Genomic DNA, 22,603 nt, shown 5'->3' on the forward strand with positions numbered 1-22,603 from the left:
GGTCAAATTGAACACTTTAGCTTTACATAACCTCGTGATAATTGTGCCCGATTGCTTCGCAGTTCAATTATGCACACAATTTCTACTGTCAACTTATGTTCATGCATTCTCCTATTTTGTGTATGTTTGATCAATGTTTCAAGTGGATTGTAGTATCCTTTCCTTGATACCTTCACTCTTAAAGAAACTGGTTTAGTTCCTAATACAGAGCAGTCATTCAACAATGTGTTTATGACTTCCAACCCCATTTAAAAAGAACTGCATTAGAACTTCCTCAATTAGTGAAAATATAGTCGATTTATAGTGAATGCCAAAGTTAAGACAAGAGCTACCACCTCACAAACTCATTACAATGCTTAATGATTTGATTGTTTCCTTCTGATAGCTACTTCAAAGAAATTGAAAATAACAAGTCACCTTCTGCTAGGTGACAGCTCTCCTCATTCTTTAAATTTAGCATTTGGTAAAGTGCTCAAGCATTGATCTCTCTAAACTGCAGTTCTAGCTTCCTCAAAGTTCTGATGTATTTTTCTGGCCTTTAATTGTCCTGCTATTTCTTTAACAGTTTTTAGGTTTTCTGCGCCCCTTTTTTGGACTAGAAGGATACTCCATTAAAGATGGAATCAATTTTCACAGTGATGGGAGAGTTGCCTCAGAGAGGGGAGAATTGTTTTGTAGGAATTCCAGTTTTACTGTATTTAATGGTGTCATTTATTGGAGAAGTCATTTTCGAGGAGGTAATTTAATTTTATGGGACACAAAATTTTTTGCCCAGTAAGGAGTGGTGTTGAAAGCCCATTAGCCTGAAGGTTACTTTTAATTTGCACAAGTTGAAGCTGATTTTAGCCTCCCACTTCTTTTGTAGGGAGGTGCCAACAAGGAAGACAAATCTCAGTAGGTGATGTGCTTTCTTACATGGAAAGGTCAGTTAAGTCTTCCTTCTCAGGTCTCTTTTGAAGATAAAGGCTTCTAACCAAAGGCTGTAACATTCCATTTTTTATCTTATTGTTGTAGGATGGAAGAGAAAAGGAAACATGGGTCTTGTAGTTTACAATTATTGTTTGAAAAGACCTTTGACTTTTACCACATCACAGAGAAATATGGGATAGCTCGGTACTGTTATTTTGATCCATCGGATTGGCCCCTGTGCTCATGAAAGTACTTCCATCCATATACCTGTACACCTATGCTTTTTACAAATAGAATCAGATTTTCTGGAAAAGAGGCCTTTTCACAATTCTGCCAGTTCAAGGATTGGATGTTTAAAGTAAACCCGACTTGTAAATACCTGAGAAACATTTAGGAAAGAGCTAGACAATGCTATGATGGATGTTGTCGGTGTAGTACGGCAATAGATGGCAATGAGCTCAGACAGCGAGATGTCAGCTCACTCCTTAGGGGAGGGAAACATTTCCTGGTGCCTGTGTTCCTGGCTCCTTTTAAGTATGAATGAAGTTCCTTAACAACAAATGACATAATGTCGCTAATGCGATTAATGACATACTAGTAGTTCAAACAATGTGATTCCTGAGGTCATCAAACTTTTAACGCTCATGATGATCTTGAGTGGATCAAGCTGGAAATATTCCAATTTGGTCTTTAAGCGATTCTGAGACACGACAACGTTCTGAAGATGGAATGCAGATAACACGTTGTACCTTAGCCTTGAAATGCGTTAAAATTGTTAGATGTAGAAAGAAAAAAAAATATAAAAAGCATTTAATTTGTGAGTAATTGCCTTCATTCTCTGTTACATATTTAATTTTAGCCAAGAAAGTATTCCAATAGCTAATCAATTCTGAAATCTATTCCGTTTTCTTAGCCTTTACCTAATCCTCAAATCTGGCCACCTTATTTCAGTCAAGTGCCTTAATCTGTTCAAGTCATATGTGAGCACATTTTAAAGCCTAATAAAACATGTTTAGGAGATGGCATAGTAAACCTATTGTAGTAGTTTTAAGTAATTCTAAGACTGACTATGGAGGCTTTTACTGAAAATAGATTTTCAGTAAATAGTTGGTGCAATTTTGACATTGTTCGTTACTTGCAGCTGGTCTTCAGAACTCTTTACTCTCCATCGTGGGTTTATCTGTTATTCTCTCTTTCTCCAGTTACTCCCTTCACAGTGGATCCTTATGCTCTTCAAATGAAAACTCCAAGTCTCTTTCCCAATCAGAAAATATTTTCCTAATCCAGAGACCACATTAAGATAGTTTTATAACTTGTTCTTTTTCTTCCTGATCAATTTATTGAAAAAGTGGGATCTTACTCCTCATCTCTCTTTAAACCACTCTATGCCCTTACTTCCTTTGCTCTCCTCAAGCCATCCCCCCTCAAGAGCTGCCACTAGGCTCTGTTTTCCTTGGTGTGTGGACATTCTCTGTTTGCCCTTCCTATCCACTCCTTTCCTTCTCCACTCAGCCTCGTGACCTGGAAGTTTGACCATATGGACTCCAACAGCTGGGTTTACTACATTTCTTGCCTTCTGACTTGTGGTTCATTTTGGCCAATGGAAACACCAGCAGGAGTTCGGAAGGGGGAAGAGTGAGGTGAGGGTCATTTATTCTCCCTTGTTTCCTCCCTGCAGGATAGTAGGCTGGAAGTACTGGGTTTCTACACCAGAGGCCTTCAAGGCCACAGCCCATCCCTGAGCTTCTCCAGAGCTATAGCTCTCGGGGTTTTGGTAACCCTCTCCCCTTTCCCCTTCAGACCTAGGAGCGGTAATGCTTCCCTCCTGCTGCTAGCCCCAGGATGGTTCCCCATCCCTTGCTGGTTTCCCTTATGTCTTCCCACATGTTTATAAATAACTCCTCTACTATATTTTCCTCAGTTCCCACCTTTTGCCATCTGTTTCCTGCTGGTATCTTGACTGATATCAGCAAAAATTAACTCCAGAACATTTAACACAAAAGACTAAGCCTGCTTGCTCAACACCATTTTTGTCCACCATTTAGCTGTTTTGCAATGAGCAATATCGTCCAGAAGAAATCTTGAACAATTATGTAGGTAGGACCGCATCCCACCCTCCCTCATTCTCTACCTGGAGGAGCTGCGCCCAAGTTCCGCTACCCTCAGGATTGACGGCAAGCAGGGGAGTACTGTAACTACTCTTGGGACCTGTGTCATCCATGTCCTAAGCAGCTGCCTGTCTCACACAGCTCATATAAACTCCTGGCTCCCCACATTCTAACCTTTGTACGCCTAGCAGCCTATACAGTCCCCTTGTTGACAAAACTTCTTTAAAATATGTCCTATAAAAACACAAAATAACAGATCACCTGGGCCTCGGCCCAGATCCTGCTCTCTCCATGAATGATGGGAAGTGTGGGGGAGGAGCAATGCCTTCTCTTCATGCCTATCCTGGCCCTGAAGGTTTGACCTTTCCCAGTAAAACCTCCCATGCCATGTGGTATGGAATCTGGAAACCAGGAGGGTCACAACGGCAGGGGAGTGGCTTGTGAGAATGCATGTGGTTCACAGCTTCACTTGTCCCAGCACATTTAGATTTATAATCTGTATTTGCACACAAGTCCTACTAATTATTTTCATTTACAAATTGTTCCTTATTGAAGTATTTATGTTAATAGTTTCATCATTCCTTTTATGCTTCAGTGAACTACTTTTGAATCGTTGATTCATATTTGTGGACTGGTAATTTAATGCCAAAAACCAAGTTAAACCTAGGCAATGGCATACATATTAGGTGAAATGCTTCAGCTGATGAAAACTGGACTCTGTTTCCAGAATATTAGCCAAGGCAGCCTGACCCAAATTCCTAAAGTGCAAGCAGAATCTTTAAACACACGATTTGAGTTAGGCGTAAAGAATGTTTGTAAAAATCAAAATTCATCCCATATTTTACATTTGTGAAATATGTATGATCCAAATAGTTGCATTGATGTGTTCCCCTTCTGAAACTGCCCACAAGCGACTGGGTGCCACTTCATTAATGGCAGAGACTCCATTACTCTCTCAATGTATTTTTGAGAAAGCTTATCCTGGGGGATTCTGGGAAGTGCCTTGACTGGATGGGTGAGCGTTGCCTCCTTCTCTGCACTACCTCCCACCCCATTCTACTTTTAAATATAGCAAGTCTAATTTTACCTGTTTTACATAATAGCTTTCTTATAAATTTTGTTAGAAGGAAGGATTGTGAGCTTGAAAAGTTTGAAAGCTACTAGATAATCTCTAAGGAATCTTCATCTCTGGAAATGCTATTACAACATAATTTCCCAAAGCATTCATTGTCTAGAATGTTCACTTTGGCAAATAGACAATATTACTGTTATTAAACACTTCTGGTGTATATGCATGCTTATGATTCTAAGAAAGTAAAATAACATACATTATGTCATTTAATCATCTGAATCCACTGTTAAAAGTATTCCACATAGCATTGCTTTTGATCAAGGAAATTATTTCACAGCAAAAGAAGCATGGCAATGGGCCCACGCTTGTTGGTCTTAACAATGTTCCCCCTCATCCTGAAGAGAAGCATGTAATGGAACAGTGGAACTTGCCTGGCAGGGCTAAGGCAAGTTTCTCCAAAAGGCTGTCTAGGCTCTGAATAAGCATCCAATATATGGTGTTACTTCTTCCATAGCTAGGATTCATGGGTTTGGGAATCAAGGCATGGAAGTGGTAGGGGCAACATTCACTCTTACTACCCTAGTAAGCCACTGGCAAAATTTTTGCTCCCTGTTCCCATGACCTTCTTGTTCCCATGACCTTCCCCCTGCTGGCCTAGAGGTATTAGCTCCAAAGGGAGGAATGCTTCTACCAGGAGACAGAGCAATGAGCCCATTGAACTGGAAGTTAAAACTGCCACCTGACCATTTTGGGTTTCTCATGTCCCTGAGTCAACAGGCAAAGAAGGGAGTTACAGTGTTGGCTGGGGTGACTGATCCTTAACACCAAGGGGAAATTGGGCTTCTCCCCAATAGTGGAGGTAAAGAAGAGTATACCAGGTATACAGGATACAGGAGACCCCTAAGTCCTCTCTTAGTATTACCATGCCCCATGATTAAGGTCAGTGGAAAACTACAACCACCCTATCCAGGCAGGACTACTAATGGTCAAGGCTTTTCAGGAATGAAGGTTCAGGTCATCCCACCAGGTAAAGAACCATGACCCAGCTAAGTTACTTGCTGAAGGCAAAGGGTATATGTAATGAGTTAGTTGAAGAAGGTAGTTATAAATGCTAGGTATGACTAAAGTTCAGTTAGAGAAACAAAGACTGTAAATGTTATGGGTATTTTCTCCATATTTGTTATGAATATGTTTGTGTATATATGTTTTCTTTCCTCTCTTTCTCTCTCATGTAACATGAGATGTATTGACTTTACATCGTAGTATTTATGTATTATTAATTTTACATCATGGTATTCAAGTTACAGGAAATTGAGGAGAAGACTAAACCTCACTCTAGGACTTTACCTTCTTTTCTGGGGAATAGGTTGGTGCATTTTCAGTCATACAGAGGTTACTTGTATCATGTTAAGCAGAATTACAACCATGTTATTTTCTTTATTTGGAGATTAAGTATGGTTTAAGGAGATGCACACAGGTGCCAAGCTGACAAGGTATAGACTTTTGACACCTAATTTTTATTTATTTATTTATTTACTTATTTATTTACTTATTTATTTATTTATTTACTTGAGAGAGAGAGAGAGTGAACATGAGTGTGGGGCGGGAAGGAGGAGCAGTGGGAGAGGAAGAGAGAGATTCTTCTCACAACCCTGAGATCATAACCTGAGCCAAAACCAAGAATTGGACACAACCAACAAAGCCACCCAGGCGCCGCAGGTTAATTTTATGTGACAGCTTGACAAGGCCACAGGGTACCCAGATATTCGGCTGAACATTATTTCTGAGTGTGTCTGTGAGGGTGTTTCTGAATAAGATTAGCATTTCAGTCAGTAGACTGAAACGAAAGTGGATTGCTGTCCCTAACGTGGGTGGCATCATCCAATCCCATGAGGGCCTGAATAGGAAAGAATGTGCTTTCTCTGCCTGGCTGTTGAGCTGAAGCAGTCTTCTTTTGACCTTGGACTCAGAGTAGGAGTTATGCCATTGGCTTCCCTGGTTGTCAGGCCTTTGAACTTGGACTCCACCATGGCTTTCCTAGGCCTTCAGCTTGCAGAAGACAGACAGCTTGGTCTTCATAGTCATGTGAGCTGATTCTTTATAACAAATCTCTTCCTCTCTCTTAGTGTATGTATACATAGCCCACCAGTCCTCTTTCTCTGGAGAACCCTAATACAATGGTATTTTGTTTTACAGATGAGGACATGGAAGCTCAGAGAGCCAACTGACCTAATGTCTGTAGCTAAGTATACAGCAGGCAGGCCTAAGTATGAACTAGCTCCTGTGATCGCATGGCCCACTCTGCTCCCTGCATCACACTTCCTCAGCTGTGCTGTGCACTCAAAAGCCTGGGTGATTTGATGAGGTTCCTCACTGGAAACTTTCCACTCCCTTCCATGTTCTCCTCTCATCCCTGCCCCGCTTCCCCGTGCCCTCACCATTCATTTAGTGTTTTACTCTTGGCAGGTTATTAACCAACGTATACAGTCATAACTAAAGTGTGAGGTGATATGACTTAGCACCTATTAAAGTATATTTGTATTTTACTGGGAGACTCCTTAAAGATGGAAAATTCTTTTGTAGCTCAAATGCATGAGGTTTTAATAAAGGATTGCCGAATTGTGAAGTTTATATTTTGGAAACAGAAGGTCTCCTCTGGTGTCTTCTTAGACCTCACCTAGAGATAGCTTAATTCCATTTACTAGAGTCATAAGATACCGTGATTTCTTCTATACTCCACAGCGGCTATCACAGTGCTCTGGCAAGCATCCAATTAATAGGTAGAGCAGGATGGTGAAAATGTAAACAAATCAATAAAAAATATTCTTGTAGCTATGGTTATGCTTGATTCTAATACAGTAAATGGTATAATTTTAAACATTATTTTTCTATTTCACCAAAAAGCTCGTGTGTCCTTTCAGATGAAATGCATTTTTGTGTGCCTCAAAGATGGGTTACACATTTACACTAGAGGCATTCATGATATGACAGAATTTTCTATGCCATTTTCTATTTTATTTTATAACAGAAGTTATTAACTTTTTTTGAAAGAGCTGATTGTCTATATGTGCTGGGAAGCTTGTTCTGTAAGGAGTATGAGAAGACTATATGTGGTAGTTCCCAAACTCAAGGTGGATGGTAGAGTAATCTTCAGACTTTGGAGAGAGAAAGTGAAGTCAAATTAAAAAAAAAAAATGTTTTTATTTGAAACCACAACAACATGGAACCACACTGTTTTAAAGAGTAAGCTCATAGGAGATTTAGCCAGAGTCTTCTGATAGGTTCTGCTTTCTCTGGAATTACCCTCCCCTGATAGAAGTGTTGCTAGGACAATCCCCTCTTTGGGACCTAGATCCTCTAAGCAAATGAGACAGTTTTTTTTCTTTCTATCATTAGACCCTCTCTTAAAATAGTTGCCACCATGGACATAGATACTAAGTATTTGGTTAAAGTTCAGCAGCTCAAGTATTAGAAGTATGTTTGAAATGTAGATTTTGAAAGGGCCAGTGGGCTACTCTTGCCTAAGCAACCAGGTCCTGAATGCCTAGCCATCCTCTATGAGACAGCCTTCTCACTGAAGCCTGGCCACACTCAAGAAGAGCTGGACTACTCCCTGGTTTCATAAGTGGTAGTGTCCAATGGTCATAGGTCCGGGGTGTAAAAACACCCTAAGACAACAGGGCAGGACATGCTTCTAGTTTCTTGTTGTTGTTGTGTCCTCTGGAACCCATTGGCAGAATTACAGTTCTCTCTTGACAGAAGAGGTCCTGTTTTTCAATAAGCTACTGGAAAAATACTATCTACTCCTCTCCAGCATCAGGTGCTAGGCTCTTCCTGGAGTGGTGAGCCACATAAACTTTAACTTACCTCTTTGTCTAGGGAAGCTTCCCTTTCTTCCCTACCGAAACCTCGATGGGGGTGCCCATGAAACTGGCTTGGGTTGTATCCATTCATGGAAAGACAAACACAATGCTACAGTCCTGCTTCTAACTCCACATCTAGTATTAGTGCTTAATTATATGATTATACTGAGTTGTAAGAACTGAAAATAGAGTAAAAGGAATTTTCTCCACAATTTAAGATAGTTTTAAACTGCTGATAATGTGGCCTGAGGCATTTTCTTTCCATTCATTCATCCATTTGTTCAACAGATGTTTATTGACTACAGACTAGGGGCAGGCACTATTATAAGCATTTGGTGAACAAAAGCCTTCTTTCCTCTCAAGTTCCACTCTAGCGAGTTAATAATCTAGATTCTATTTCAAATATTAAGAACCCACTACTTAGTATTTTGGAAGGCTTTTTGTCTATGTGAGTCTGAGAAGTTAAGATCTTCAAAGAGCCTGATACAGGTGATGTTTCTTGAACTGGAAATCATATCCTACTGGTTGATGGTTAATGGTTTGTTAGAAAGTGGTAAGTGCTGTGAGAAAAAACAGAGCAGAGTGAAGGGGGATCCAAAGGGTGGGGCTGGAAGAATTTGGGCATGTTGCAGTTTGACGTAGGACGGTCAGGATGAGCCGTACAGAAAAGACACCCCTGAGCAAAGCTTTTCATCACCGTTAACATAACTAGTGTTCCGGCTAACTGCATTCTGCACATTATCTTATTTAAATCTCACCACAGATGGGGTCACTGAAGCTTAAAGAAGTTAATTATTTACTCCAGATTACACAGCTATTTAGTAAAGGTGGTAGAATTTAAACTCAGGGCTCTCTATTAAGAGCCCAAGTGACACAGCGCAGTGTTGTGTCTCCAGGCAGTGGTTCACAAACTGTGTTTGGAGCTTGCACCGAAACTTGATGTGACATTAGTTTTTCAAAACATCTATTACTAGCCACATCTTTAAAACTGTGTTTTAAAACGTGTATTCGCAATATTGTAATCCACATGTTAACGTATTGGAGGATCCTTGACCTCTTAACACTGAGTTAGGAACTTCTTGCCTGCCTGCATGCAAACTTTTTTCGACCTCTGTGCATACATTTGAATGCCATATAAATGTTTCATTGGTTAGGCATGTTTAAATTTTGTATGATCTTTAAAAAAATCAGGTCTTGGCAAGTCTGTTCACCATAAAACTGTAAAGAAGCTCATGTGCAGCACAGGGTAGGACCAGAAATGTCTGCTGGGTACGTGTTCTCACCATTATGGAATTGTTGACAATTCATTAACAAGGGAACCCATAACATGTTTATATTATGCGATGCGAAAGGTAATTTAGTACTCTTTGTTAGGTTTAGATGCTTTTTGCCTGACTTATATTTGAGAAAAGCTGAGATATAATTAGTGACTAAACCTTGATTTTATCTTAGGTTCTGAATTACTTAATTGAGGAATATCCTGAGACGATGGGGAAGTTTGGTTTCTGTTTGTTTGCTTTCTAAACCTGCCATTTAAAATTACTTATGTAGATCAAGGTTTTGTTTTTAACACTATGAAACCAAGTCAGAATATTGGAATAAATTTAATATTGAGGCTGACACGGCTTGAATAGTCTCATTATGCTAATTTTTTATAGTTATAAACAAATACATGTTATAATCAGCAAATAAATGTTTATAGTTATAATCATATATTAAAATAGACTATAGGCAGTATATTTATATAAACAATATAACACTTTCATCTATTTATGTTTTGAAGCATAATTTTAAAAATATAAGGGGAAGGAGCATATATAGGTCGAAATCCATTGATGTAAACATGGAAATTATTCTAAAATGGCAGCTACCTAAGAGATTAGGATATAGCACAGATTGTTCCCATAGTTGCCCAAATGGAACTAGGAAATATTGCTCCTTTTGTGAATATAAATAGTTCAATGATCAAAACAGTTTTATTCTCTCTCACCTATTAATCTATATAATTATAGCATTAAGGAAATAGAATAGTGTAAATACCTTCATAATTTCATTACTCGGTCATTGACATTAGGTGATGGAACTTGGAGGGACATCACTGTTGGGATGTTGGGGACAAAGAGATAATTCACTTGAATTTAGGATTGCCACTGCTATGTCAACAGACCCCTATAATTTCACCTCATAACCCCTCAACTCACTTGCAGACTTACACCTAAAGTTCACCTTCTTATCTAGGTGGAATGTAAGCTGTTTATTGCCAGTAACATGAGATGTAGGCATTAATAATGTCATTTTCATAATTATTACTTTGGTCGCTAGAGTGAATTGACTTCAGTGGTTGATTAATAAGTTGAAGATGGCTTCATTAATGTGGAAACCATGCTTTAATGTGGAAAAATCAAGACATACAATATGAACCCCAAACTTCTTTTGTTTTGAACTAGTGGAATCATTGAAATGGATGTGAAATAGTAAGAAAAAGAAAAATGCACCTCCCCCCACCCCCAGGAGAAAACTAGATAAGGGTGTATACAGGCACATCTCAAAAGAAGAAATATTAATGAAAGGAAACACATGAAATGTGTTCAACGTCACTAGTGATGAGAGAAATCCCAATTAAAACAATCGTAGCATGTATTGCTTATCAAGATTCACAGATGTGTGGGGCAGCACACACTCTCAGGTGCAGTGGTCCTCCCTTACCCATGGTTTCATTTTCTGTGGTTTCATTTATCCTCCATCAACCGTGGTCTGGAAGCAGATGATCCGCCTCCTGACATATCATCACAAGGTCATTAGTAGCTTGATGTTATGTCACTCACAATGCCTACATCCCTCACTTTACTTCGTCTTATCACACAGGCATTTATCATCTCACATCATCACAAGAAGGGTGGGTACAGTATAAGGTTATTTTGAGAGAGACAGAGAGAAACCACTTCACATAACTTTTATTACAGTATATTGTTATAATTGTTCTATTTTCTTATGTTATTGTTAACCTCTTACTGATCCTAATTTATAAATTAAACTTTATCATAAGTATGTACATATAGGGAAAACATCGTGTATATAGGGTTTGGTACTATCCCTGCTCTCAGGCATCCACTGGAGGTCTTGGAACGTATCCTTCATCGATAAGGGGAGAAATACCATACTTCTTATGGACATGTGAATTAATATAATTTCTGGAAGTCCATATGACAATATACATAAAAATATAAGAGTTTGCATACTCCTTGACTTGTAAATTACATTTCCATAAATGTATTCTAAGGACATAAACATAAATGCTACAAATCCCATCTGTACTTTTTGATGTAACGTTGTTTATAATCTGGGGGTAGAGGGGAGAAATAATGTAATGTCTAATAATGGGGAAAAGATAAAATAAATCTAGTTAAATCCATAACATGAAATTTTATATGGTTATGAAGTATCATGTTTCAGAAATTATTCATGGTAATTTAAAAGAGAGTATAGTACAAAGTAAGAAATACAGCATAATAATCATGTAAAATCTATACATATATATTTAGTACAAGAACTGGAGAAATGCTCATTAAAATATTTAGTGTCTTTTGGTGATTTTTTTTGCTTATTTGTACTTTGTAAATTTTCTATAGTAAATAAGCAATATCATTTTCCATTTTTTGATGGAAAATTTCAAACTTACACAAGAGTGGAAAGAGTAGTATAATGAACCTAGATGTATCTAGTTACTCCATTTCAACAACTATCAACCAAAGTCCTTTTAAAACAATTTTTTTAAGTTTAATTACCCACAAACCATTGTGTTCAAACCTTCTGGAGCTACTTATTAATTATGATTCTTCATAAAGAATTTCTCACATCGTCCCTTGAAAAATAACTTGTTTCCACAGTCCAAATCCTGTTTCCAAAACATTGGCTTAGTCTCCAAATTTTTTTTTGTAAAGGAAAGCTAAAAGCATTTCAGTGTTGTTAACAAAAATAGTAAATCGATAATGCAATTTCTTATTTTTTTAATCAAAATAAAAAACACACCTCTGTCTTCTGGCAGTTAATCATTGCTGCTTTGAATATATAAACAAGCAGCCCGTGAACAATGAGATTCGAGAGGTGATGTGGCCAATTGTGTGTGGTCCTTGCCGTGTCTTTCTTCTTCTAGGTTAGGGATGAGGCAAAATTTGGTAAAGCACATTTAAGTCAGAGTCTCTATACTCTGCAATCAGTTTTGGGCTCACTTTCGATCTTGAATTCAGAAGCTGAAATACAGAACGTGCCGTGCAAGCAGATGTTTACCAGGGTTTCTAGGAGAAGCGAAGAGCATGTTTGCTCCAAAGGAGTATGTGCTTACATGCAAAAAACAGACTCCCACGAGTTGAAATATTTTCCCCACCAAAGAGTAAAAGACACAAAGAGGTGCATCAACCACCATCCAATATGTTTACAACTAAAAACCTTTCTCCAGACTCTTGATTTTGTACCAGGCTTTAAAGACACCTTTTCACACTGTGTGTAAGCAGGAGTATGTGCATTTCGATGGACTTTAATGTGCAGTATTTTTTAAAAATCCTGGATAACTTACTTTGGGATAGTAGAAGATTGTTTCTTTTATTTCCATAAGTCCCAATACTGTGGTTCCAATGCAGTCAGTATAACTGGACCATAAAAATAATAAATGTGTGACAACATGAGTGTAAACATAATAAATGTCATGTCTTCACATGGCAAATTGTCAATATCTATTGACATTTGTTCTTCTGGCATCTATTAAGGCCACACCATATTTATTAACTCTGGTTTGATTACACCCCTCCATGAACTTGGTAATTTCATTATAGTTTAAGAGGGACTTTAGCTGCTGGATTCAGTTTAAATTTTATGCACAAGCCCAGAAGTCCTTGGGCATTGAAAACATTTCATATATATAAAATAAATAATTAATGAATAGAAGCTATTTTGGAGAAGCAGAAAACAACAGAATGAGGATCAGATAACTTTCTAACGACACAAACTGAGAAATTGCTCGCGGAGATTGTAGTCATCAACTGTGTCAAGTGTATTCATTCACATGCTTGTTAATAAAATACTTTGGAGTAGAAATACCCATGTCAGAGGGAAACATTACTCCAGAAAATAGATACTAAGCCCACAAGGACTGTGTGAACAATAAAGCCAGATGCTTATATAGGGCAAGAGGCTGAGTAAGTTTGCATTTTAAACATGATGTTGCAGAAATTGATGAAAAAAATCTTCCCCTTCTGATAAATCTCACAAAATTTGCCCAAACTGTCTAAAAGCTTCTTTAGCCTGTAGTCAGTATCACTAGTAAAATGTAGACTATTAGCCTGTTATTCTAGCTACCGTCTCTTGACATGTTACAGATTATACCTGAGCTTGACCCTTCAGTCCTCAGCCTGCTAATTTGTTTAATTTATTATCCTTTCGGAAGGCACTTAGAACATTAAAAAAAAATGTTTTTAAAGCCTTGAAAACAAATGAGTAAACACATGCTCTACTTATCATTTTGTCAGACTGAACAAAGCTCTTTGGATGTGCTCAACAGTTCTTGGCTGAAGACAAATACGATCAGTTAAAAAATGAACTTCATTGGGATCAGGACGTTTTGGCAGAAGCTATTAATTTTTATGAGCATTAACTGACAAAAATCTATGTATTTGACGTAACCTATCTATCTGTAAAACACTCCCTCCATGTTGACATCAGGAATGGAGAATCAGGCAATTCAGATAAAAATCGTAGCATATGGTAGAGTCTTTACAATGGTGGGAAGATAGGCCAAAAATTATGTTTGTAAATTTCTGAAATGATTTCCAGAAACGCATTACAGGCAAAGTGCTTTATACAGTATGTATTGTTAGCAGGTGCTGCGAGCACTTTATTTCTTACACACAATGCTGACATTTTACTCCTTTATACTCTTTAAGGGAACAAGCAGCATAATTGGAATTCCTTTGAGAATGATTTGTTAGTTATTTTGGACCTTTATAGGGAGTAAATGGTAAATAAGAGCTGAGTTTTTGGACATTAGTATCTATTGGTTGAGCAGATTATACTGTAAATTTTAAAAAGGAAGGGCAATTTAGGCAATGATGCTAACAGCTGCACGGTTATTGTGTAATAGTGGCCCACCTGGGCTGAATTGTGAATTGCAAAACAAAGCTGAATGCTTTCAATTCTGTGATATATTATGCTACAAGGGAAGCTCTCAGCTAAGCGAAATGCAGAGCTACTGTCAGACCATCCCTCTGCCAAGTGACTACTGCTCTGAAGAATGACTGCAGTGATATCACTTGGTGAGATCATCACAATCTACTTCTCTTAATGTTTCCATCATCTCTGATCCCAATTTACGTCTCGGTGATTTATTTTTGGTAATGAAGTGTTTGATCCCCCTTCACTTTGGTAGAGTTTATTTTAATTAAAACAAAAACCAAAAATTCATTCAGCTCTTTGAAAATGAGAACACAGGAAGTTTTCTCCCACCTTCGTTATGAAGAACGTAATTGGTAAAAAATATCTAGGCAAGGAGTTACAAGCTATGATTTATATACGTCAAGTGCAATTATTTTAAACACCGAGGAATGTTCTTATAAGTGGATTAAACATAAGCCTACTCGCACTTAAGAATTTACTACCAAAAGATCTGATTGATTTGCTTTCCACAACATAAAGAAAAAAAATATATTTTCTACATTTCCATCAGGACTCCAACTCTGCGTTCCTCCAATATTCCTTTCTACTTCCTAGTGTTGAGGATAGGGGAGGCTTCTAAAAACAAGAATTCTTCGAAAAAGAAGGACTTGAGACATAGGGAGACCATGTGGTCTCACTGTGAATCATCACAAATGAGAGCCAAAGGAAAGCTGGGCCTTATATCAGCATTGTTTTCTTTCCAGGTTTTGCTAAATCTGGCTAAGTTTTACAAACACTTCAGGGGAAGGTTAGAGTTCTGCATCTTGCTCCTTGATCTTTCCTATGACCCTGAGAAGTCACGTAAGCGTACGGATGTGTTTGAGATGAATTTTAAACCAGCTTTCAAAACGTCTCAGTAGCAAAGGGTATTCATTTGGACGCTTTCTCTTCACAGGCACTCAGACAGAAGCATGGAAACTGCTATTATATTTTGATGCAGAGAATAACTCAAATTTTTAATAAAGCCAAATGGCTGCCTGGATAAATCTGTTAATCAGTTTTTCTCTTTGCTTGTTTTCTTTCAGTAATGTGGTTTCCATTAGACATTTCAATTCTGTTTCATTGCTGGTAAGCATCTGTTTTAAAATACAGTTAAAAATTGGTACTCTTGGTCCAATTCCAAGGGGCAAAATCAGCAGGAATAAGTAATCCCACAGCCTTAAGAAGAACCTTCTAAACCATGAGAAAAAAGTACTAAGTACTAAACTTTGAATAAAAGAGCCATAAATGAGTCTGGAAGCCTCATTTACATTGTAATGTGCATACCAGCATGATGTCATTATCAATTAGTGTGAGTATTTTCTAACAGCCATCTATTCTGAGTATGTAGTCATTTAGTTTATGGTTATGATTGCGGTGTGTGTCTGCTGGTATCAGAGAGCAAACACTAAAGCAGCAATGTCCGCGAAAAGTAGTAATACAGAAAAAATTTATGCTAGCCATGAATCAGTCCTACTTCATTTAATGTTATTTATTGATATGAGGTAGATATAGTACCTCAAAAATCTATGCGTGTTGAATAGAATAATAAAATCTGGCTGTAATATAATCTTTCTCCTGTATGAGTTAAAGCAACAAATAAGTATATATATTCTTTTTTTCATCAGTCCCATCACAATGTAATCTTTTTTTCTTTTGCATTTTGGAATGCCATAGTATTTTCAAGACTATTCATCCCTATTTCGTTCCTTGTGTTTTTTTTTTTTTAAAGATTTTATTTTATTTATTTGACAGAGATAGAGACAGCCAGCGAGAGAGGGAACGCAAGCAGGGGGAGTGGGAGAGGAAGAAGCAGGCTCATAGCGGAGGAGCCTGACGTGGGGCTCGATCCTGTAACGCCGGGATCACGCCCTGAGCCGGAGGCAGACGCTTAACCTCTGTGCCACCCAGGCGCCCCTCATTCCTTGTGTTTTAATGTCTCAGTTGCCCTGTTTTGATGATGTTTCAAGAATCCCTGTGCACTGATTAGAGAAGTGGTATGCTGGCGGTGAGGTGAGACTGTCCTCCTGAGTTTAAGGTTCGTTCTTTGTAACTCCAGGCTCTCTGGGAGAATCTAGGGGAATATAGGAAAGTTTGCTTGGACATTGATGTCATGAGTGAAGCAATCTTGATGAGACGCTGTGCTTCTTAAGCCTGCTTTCTTGGCTTTAGGCTATCTTTTAAATTTTAATTTAATTTGTTTCTACTTTCTGTGTGCTCTGAAATATTCCGTAGCTTCCCTAGCCTTATTAGTAGTAGTAACATTTTCCACTTTGCTGTATTTCCATATATTAACTCATCCCAGTGATTAGGAAAAAAAAATTAACTCATGATTTCAGAACATAAAAAGTCCTTATGATGATTGAGAGTCACAAGTGAATGATATCCAAGTAGTTCATATTTTTGTGTATTTCTCAGCAATATTCTTCCATAATATTGTTGAAAAATATAAAAGGGTTTCTGAAAAATGTGCACCTCGTTTTTTTAAAAAATCGTCTTAAAATGATGTCTGGTTTACCTGTGCAATTAAAAAAAAAAAGTAAATAAATGAAACCAAACAAACAATAAGAAAACCCTGTTTCTGGACTTTGCTCTAACTAAGCATTTTTACAGATAAGGCTGGTTTTCCTCTGGACAACGGTTTCCATCCAGTACATATCCGGTCGTCAAGGCTCTCAGACTAAGGCTGTTTCACTCTGAGCACGCCGCAGTTTGGTGATATGTGTAATGTTCTGTGTCTTTGTTAATCACACAATGGAAGGATTCAACTTACTGAATCATTTGCTTTATTACAACTCCAGAACAGCACTGTAACTGCCTCGTGGGAACTTTCGTGGAGGGAGTTATTCTGGAAGTAGTCACTATGCAAATATATTCCTTCGATTCCTGTAAATGGCACCAAGACATTCTGCTACCACTCAGTTAAAAAGCAAAACGACCCTTTTGATAAACTTTCCTGGTGGAAGTTTCTAATGCATTTAACAATTTCATGGTGTTAGCATGCTAAATTGCCAGGGTGGCAAGTGAATGGACTAACGTATGCGAGAGCTTTGGTACTGTGCCTGGTAGGTGATGAACACTCAGCACGTGCTAATATCCAGCAGGAATGCCGGCTATTGACCGTGTTCACATCTTGTATTGAGTTTCAAATGGGCATCCACCTAAACTGTCATGTTTGAAAACTTGGATATGCCTTCCTTTATTTCCCATCACAGACCACTGCGTATTTTCAAATTTTATTTTATGTATTTGTTTATTTTTTAGAGAGAGAGAGAGAGAGAGTGAGCCAGGGTGGGGATGGGAGGATCAGAGGGAGAATAAGAGAATCTCGAGCAGGCTTCACGCTCAGCATGGAGCTCAATGTGGGGCTCAATCCTACAACCCTGAGATCATGACCTGAACTGAAATCAAGAGTCAGATGCTTAACTGACTGAGCCACCCAGGCACCCCTATTTTTTTTCTTTTAAGTACGTGGAACTCTTCCAACCGACCCCATCCTCTCTCACCATTTCTGAGACGTTGCACCATCAGCCATCACTTCAGGCTCTCTTGCTCTGCCATACTCTTTCCTGCAACCTATGGACACTCTCAGTCTCCCTCCAAGCCCTGTTCATAAAACAATACCTTCGCTGATCCCATGTTTTCTTTATGCAATTGACTTAATTTTATTCTTTCCTTCATAGCCAGACTTCTTAAAAGAGCCATCTCCTTGATGTCACATAATTTGAAAAACAACGATGGGCATAGAGGAATGAATACAAAGATATGGTTGTGTGTCCAGCATCTCCAGGATCAATCGCAAATTGAGTGTCAATCAGAGAAAGAAGATGCTGCCTCTTTCTAAGTCAGCCTCCCAGTATCTACACTGTAAGCCTAGACTGTAAGAAAGAAATTGTCTTATATACGTGGGGGATGCCCAGAGAGGTAAGGCATGATTTCTATCTCCTAGCTGCCTATGAACTCATTGTAGAGAGGATCACATGCATAGAAAGATCACAGAATGAAAGAAAGGACATTAGTTGGGTGGTGATGGGGGAAGGGTGTTGGTAGCAACATTGGTGTGGGGTCAAAAGGCTTGGTGGAATGTAGCAAGGTTGAGGAGATAGAGTTCCAGGTGCAGAATACCAGGTTAGTGGTGGAAAAAGGTAAAATGTGTTTGGTAGATAGCGAGGAACAATCTGTCTAGGAAAGAACACTTTTATGGGAGAATAGTGCAAGTCAATGCAAAAATATTACTCAATGTGCACTTCATTGGACAAATATGTTCCTGGAAAGGGGGAGGACATAAGGACTACTGTGCCTGGTTCTTCTAGAAATAATGACAACTGGCCCTCTCATCAATGAATGAATGTTGAAGAATCAGATTCTCAGAGTCTTCAGTCTTACCTTAGTGTGAATGAGGCAATTGCATTAACTCTTTCAGGCCTAAATGATCTATCATTTGATGTGTGCACCTGCCATTTGATGTGTTAATAATGAATGCTGAGTGTTGTGGGCCTCTTGGATGTTATTTTAATAAAGATTTGAATGTTATTTGTGTCAACTGAATTTTTACTATTAATCGCCTTAATAAATCTCTGTGTTACATGGTACACTATGGGGCAAATTTAGGGAGGAATTATACCAAATTTATAAATTACTAGCAATCGCACAGGCCCGGGGTGATTTTCAAATTCCACAAAGTTCATTGATAAGAATGAGACCTCCCTTTATAAAGGGGTTCAATTAGCCTAACTTTCTCAGGATGTAACTTACTCTTCAAGGCCATATAAGATTTTACATGGCTGAAAAGAAAAAAATAAGGATTTTACAGGGCACCTGGGTGGCTAAGTTATTAAGCATCTGACTTCAGCTCAGGTCATGATCCCAGGGTCCTGGGATCGAGCCCCACATCGGGCTCCCTGCTCCACTGGGAGCCTGCTTCTTCCTCCCCCACTCCCGGGGCTTGTGTTCCCTCTCTCGCTGGCTGTCTCTCTCTCTGTCAAATAAATAAATAAAATCTGGAAAAAAAAAAAAAAGATTTTACATGGCTGAAAAAAAAAAGATTTCACATGGATGGAGGTCCATTTAATAAATGACTTCTTCTGTGCGCTGGCTAGGACCCAGGAGACCTGAAATTGTTCATGTGGCTTCCAGTCATCCACAGACTTCTTGTGCTTATTTATTACTCTGTGGCAATATTATACTGATACACTATATGCCAGTTTGTCAAATTGGGTCATTCTGTGTAATGTTGCAAAATATTTCTGATTTTTTTTCCTCTTCTGAAAGACTGTGTTCCTCTAAGGAGCTTCTGTGCAATACACATGCATTAGTAATTTTAAGAAGTGATGGGGTGAGGGCTAGAGCTCTGGGGGTGGATGGTGCAGACAGGTTTCCTGGTTTGTACGCAAACTGGTAGATGTCTGACAAAGATTCCATTGAAAACATGGAATCAGGTCTTAATTCAATGACTTGATACAAGCTTTTCATCTAAAACATCATTGTCAAAGGAACAGTATGACACATTTATCCAACCCCGATCCTTGGAAGGCAATCAAAGTAGAGTTTTCCTTTAACATCTGAATTTGACCTCGAGCTCTTGAGCCAACTTGGAAAACTGTGTTAAGATGAGAAACACAAGACTCAACAACAAATATTCATCTTCTTCCTGATTTTCCAGTTGGAAATTCAAAATCATGAAGTTATTGGCAGGAAAACTCCTAGTGTTATAGGTAACATATTTTAAAGATCTATGTAATGTAATATAACAGAATCAGCTAACAATGGATCAGAAAAATCCAAGCTAGACCAAACAGGGTTATATGCATGGAAGAACATCAGCCATATTTCTTTGAACAGAATCTTATTTTTCCTGGTTGTGTTATTTCATGGACTAACTTATCCGGGGATTGAAATTGTCTAGCCATGTTTCAGAATCCTTTTAATGAGGTTATAAAAGGAATATCTAATATCACCCAAAAGATGAAGTAAGCTCCATATTTAAAGACTAAAACTGAAACTTCACATGAGGTTGCTCTTAAATCTTCTTCTGACCAGGCTTACATGATGGTATGAACTAGAAGGGAATTTAAAATTTACTCCGTTCACTGGGTCATTTGCAAGATGAGGAGCCTGAAACCCAGAGTGTGGGTTTCCTCATTACATTCCTGCATTACTCAACTTCCTGTAAGTAGGTCATTTGATGTGGTACCCCTCTTTCTGGTACCCCTCTGCCACTTGCTTGAGGGCATGGGGTTCTGAAAATTCTCTAAGATTCTACAGGTCCATCATTTTGTTGTGTTTTGTATCACTTGACTTTTTGAGTATTGTTCTTGTGAGTAAAGCACATATCTCCATGAGGATGCCGACTAGTTTTTAGCAATAACTATGTTTAGTCTATTGAGGTTTGGATACATGGTGGGTGTTCAGAGCATGAGCTTTGCTGACAGACATGGATTCAAGTCCTGGCTCTGCCACTTACTTGGTGACTTTTGACAAGTTACTTAAACTAAGCTTCAGTTTCCTCATAAAAAAAATAGTTTTTGGGGGGGCGCCTGGGTAGCGCAGTCATTAAGCGTCTGCCTTCGGCTCAGGGCGTGATCCCGGCGTTCAGGGATCAAGTCCCACATCAGGCTCCTCCACTAAGAGCCTGCTTCTTCCTCTCCCACTCCCTGCTGTGTTCCCTCTCTCGCTGGCTATCTCTCTGTCACATAAATAAATAAAATCTTTAAAAAAAAAGGTTTTTGTTTATTATTATGAACATAGAATGTAGTCAGTAAATATTGCTCTCATTATCATTCAATAAATGCTTATTCATCACTTGAATCTAGGAAATATTTCTGAGGCTTCATTACTATGTCTAAAAATATTTCTCATTCCATGTTATAAAAAAAGTGATAGTGATAGTATTGAGAGACAAAATTTGCAGATGTGTTCATCTTGTTGATATTTCTAGATTTGTTAGTATTTCTAGATTTGTAGACTTTACAACCTCATCTACATGATGCAGAAAAAACAACTCAAAATTAACTTATTGACCAGCTGGTGAGTCAAAGGTAAGTCAGAGTTCAAGCAAGGTTTGATTCAGAAATTAATGAAGGATGGAGTATGGAGGTTCCTCAAAAAATTAAAAATAGAACTACCATATGATCCAGCAGTTCCACTTCTGTATATTTATCCAAAGAAAATGGGAACAGTAACTCAAAGAATACATACACGCCCATATTCATCCCAGCGTATGGACAATGGGCAAGATACAGAAACAACCTAAATGTCCATCGTGAATGAACAGATAAGGAAAATGTGGACTATATATGCAATGGAATATTACTCAACCATATAAAAGGAAATCTCACCATTTGCAAAAATATGGATGGACCTTTAGAGCATTATGTTAAATGAAATAAGTCAGACACAAAAAGGCAAAATAAATTAGTCACAAGATGTAATGTGTAGCACGGTGACTACAGCTAATAATACTGCATAGTATATTTGATAGTAGATCTTAAAAGTTGTCATCACAAGAAAAACAATTTTGCAACTATGTATGGTGATGAATGTTAATTAGATTCATTGTAGTGATCATTTTCAATATATACAAATATGGAATCATTATGTTGTACACCTAAAGTTAATATAATGTTATATGTCAATTATACCTCAATAAAAAAATCTTAAAAAGAAATTAAACCATATCGTCAAAGATCGCATTTTCTTTTGACTATCCTCTCTGTCGGCAAAGTATCTGGTTCATCCAAGAAAGGCTCAGTTTTGGGGAACTAAATGCGTCTTAATTCACATTAAGCAGGAAAAGAGAGACAATCTCCTGTAGTAGCTCTCAGAGAAGAGGGTATAAGCTTAGTTTTTAGGAAACTCTCAGCAAAGATCTTGTGTTTCATTGACCCTCAGTGGGCTCTGGTCATTACGTCGGAGAGTGGATTTACTGACTTGTTTCAGCCAGTCTGAATCGATCTCTGGTGTTGGGGATAAGTCAGCTTTCCATCACTAAACATGCTTTCTTGGGAGAAAAAGATGCTCAAAAGGAAATTAGAGTATGCTTACTAAGAGAAAAAGACAATGGATAACAAGTAAACCAAAACGTCTGCTATGTCTCCCCAAAGCTAGTGGCGTATCCCAAGTTTGAGATCAAATGTTAGATGTAACCTCAGTTCTTTATTTTATTTATCATCAAATTCTTTGCTTTTTCACGGATTAGTCATTATTATGGACACAAGCATGTCATCATGAAGATATTTAAATAATTACTTACTTCTATTCAAATTTTCTCAATCTCCTCCCAAATCAGTAGCATATGGAAAGTTTACTATCATTGGACAAGAGGTCTAGATCAATTATATTAACTATAGGACACTGCAGAATCTCTGCAGTGTGGTATTTAAAGCTTTGAACTCAAAAACAGAGTGGTTGTCTTATTTTGTGTTATAACATAACCAAATTTTCTTCTTTAGAAAAAAGTATTATTAAGC

This window comes from Ursus maritimus, unplaced genomic scaffold (assembly GCF_017311325.1).
Source record: "Ursus maritimus isolate PB19 unplaced genomic scaffold, ASM1731132v1 scaffold_7, whole genome shotgun sequence".
Lineage (NCBI taxonomy): Eukaryota > Metazoa > Chordata > Mammalia > Carnivora > Ursidae > Ursus > Ursus maritimus.